At 33.5% G+C, this 3,008-nt stretch overlaps 1 long non-coding RNA gene across 1 annotated transcript in view; it reads left to right on the forward strand.

Annotated features, from left to right (window-relative positions):
• The window catches only part of LOC140929618 (uncharacterized), a 4,094-nt gene continuing 1,086 nt past the window's right edge, over positions 1-3,008 (forward strand). Inside the window, exons 1-2 of the long non-coding RNA XR_012164750.1 lie at positions 1-115; positions 1,092-1,149. This is a non-coding gene — a long non-coding RNA (uncharacterized lncRNA). The remainder of the gene's footprint in view (positions 116-1,091; positions 1,150-3,008) is intronic.

Here is a 3,008-nt window from a genome sequence, read left to right on the forward strand (position 1 = left end):
TGCTCTTTGCCTTCTTCACTGACCCCATATGACACTATATAGTCACACTGTGAATACTAGTTGACGCAAAGTAGTTTGGAAATCCCTTTGATTGAAAATGTCTTCATCAGACAAGGTAAAAAATACTTCTGCTGTCTGTTTACTTTATAGACCTTTTTAGCTTGTATCAGGCCAGCTGTCAGGCCTAAGCTTGTATGTTTGTTTTGTTTTCCCAATTCAGACCGCGTAATGCTCCCCAGCAGGGAAATTGCCCTTTGTCTTTTCGTTAATTATGCATACATAGCCACACAGATGCACATGCATAAGAAGATTTGTTATTATTTTATTTATTGACTTTTTTGAGGGGGAAGTCTCAAGAAGCTATGACGGCTTATAGGCGAGACTTCCTCTGTACATTAGATTTAGTTATTATTATAGTTTTTAAATAATTATATACTTATATAAATAAAGAACAGCATATAATAAAGTAATTTAAAAATGCCAGAAAATATGGAGAGAAAGTTAATTGTCTAATAATTAGTAATAACTTACAAACTTTTTATTGAGCATTCTGTAGTAAATTAATCGAATGATAACCGTTTAAAGGTTCTTATGTTGTTTGATCTAATTAGTTCCACAATTTCGTTCCTTGGTATACGATTGTAAATTTTTTCATGTTTGTTCTACAGGCATGAGAACGGTATGAATCGGCCCATCTAGTAGAATAACTATGGATTTGACTTTCAGTTTGAAATTATAAATAAAACTTGAAATGAGACAGGTAGCATTTCACTGCGGTACAGATACATAAAGGATTCGATTTGGAATGAAAGCAAACTGTAAATGTCAAAATGCTAAGTTTTTGAAAAAGGGGTTTTTTCTAGGAGCCCTGTAATCTGCAGCACAGATTGCTCGAACAGTTCTTTTTGCAACAAGTAGATTCTATTTTGCTGTTCCTAGGATATTCAGAACTCCATATTACGTTGCAATATATAAGATATGGATAGACTAATTAGGAATAATACAGCGAGAGAGGCGATTTTCTAGTTACCTAAAACCTTGCTTTATACAACAACATTCCTACTTTTTTTTTTTTTTTTTTTAATTTTCAGGTTGCACCTCACTTAAAAATCGCATACCACCCGGTGGTTGATCTTTCCGACAGAAAAGGTAACAGTCTTCAAACTATGAGATAGAATTAAGTACATTCACTGCATGCTTTATGATAAATACAACTATAATTATTGGACTTACTACCAAAATCTTGAAAAATTTCCCCATTAAATCGTATATAGAAGGTCAAAGAAGAAAGCTGATATTACAATTTCAATTGGCTTCTGACTGGACACTTTCGAATTAAATATAGTGTATAAATTACCCGAAGCAAGTCACAGTTTGATTCAATATATTAGTTATAAACGGGTTAGTGTAGTGTAATATCATCATTCTGACAAAAAAGGAAAACAAAAAGTAATACAACATTTGTTATCAAACAGGATTCTTATGAACTCTGTACGAATTTCAATTCGAAATATTTATGCTATGTGTCAAGAGAGAATAATCTAAGAGATCTCTCTTGTAGGCGTGACCTCAATTAGACGGCGAGCAGTCTTTCTCTTTGTTTAGATTTAGTGACGGGAGTGCACGCGCGCGCAAGTGCCAGCTCGAGATCTGTTCCTTATCGCGCCTTCAGCCACGCGCGTGGTAATTTTCGTGTCTCGAACCAGCATTACTTAACCGACTAAGGAAAAGAGAGACTCGTTGTCTAGTGCGCCACTCACACTAACTGCAACGATAACGATAACGATTACGATAATGATAAAACAGAAACGGAAAACTGGAGTACAGGATTTTACATATCATGCAAATGAACCCAAAGGGAGGGAGGGGGCTGATTCTTAACTTTTGCACCGTGTTTTATAATCTGATAAAACATGGTTTTCATCCAATCAGAGTGTGCGTTATATCTGAACTCTATTATAAACATGTTTAATGCCTCATTAACGTTTAATGAAACCAGGTTTTAAAAATCATGGAAAAACAGGCACCGAAAACTGGAACACATTCAACATGTTTTGTGGATCAGTTGCACTAAATTTGCAATCAACCTAAAAGAGTAAGCAGCTTTAGGGAACAATTTATTTGTTGATGGGGCTTAAAGCTTTGACTGAATGGGGTATAAGTTACACTGATATATTAGGTAATGGGGATCGAGGATGGAACACTTTAATCATATCCCCTATCAAAGGCTATGGGAGTTTTATAATTAACTATTGTGTGACTCGAGACAGTGATCGATTTCTCGACATTCACTTTCCATGTTAAAATCGAGTGAAGACGCTTTGTGCGTTTTAACCTACTCCCTCTCTTTTTTTCTAACTTCTTTGAATTTTTTTGTACTATTTTCAAGTTTATAAGTTGTTTTGGCGTTTTATGCGCCCTCCTTCTTACTGGGCTAACCTTGATGATTTATTTTTAAGATACTGATGAAGTTGTAACAACTAAACTGAAACGGCCTCGGGCCTTGCTCAATATGTAGTTTATAATCATTCATTTAGTAATGATCCCAGTAAACCAACTCAGGCAATGTGTATCATTAGAGTTGACATTTTGATGTGTAAATCGAGGCATATAAAGAAAAAAAAAAGGATTAAATTAAATGAGAACCTAAAATATAATAATAATAATAATAATAATAATAATAATAATAATAATAATTCTCCTTTTATTAAGACAAAAAACATACTTTATTAAACTCTTCTCAAATTGAAAATTCAATACAAATTTAGCAAAACTATAATTAAAAAGACTTCTTGGTGGTCCGGTGGTTTTCAACAGAGCAAATGTAAACAACTGTCTATAAACTAAAAAATGAAAATTTCTATGTACATCCCAATAACAAAGTATCTATAGCTGTTGAGTCTAGGGAAGTCCTGCTTGACCCTTCTCTATTTCTAGATCCCTGTCCTTAACATCTCTAATAATAATAATAATAATAATAATAATAATAATAATAATAAGAAACAACT

The sequence above is a fragment of the Porites lutea genome, chromosome 3 (genome assembly GCF_958299795.1).
Source record: "Porites lutea chromosome 3, jaPorLute2.1, whole genome shotgun sequence".
In the NCBI taxonomy this organism is placed as follows: Eukaryota; Metazoa; Cnidaria; class Anthozoa; order Scleractinia; family Poritidae; genus Porites; species Porites lutea.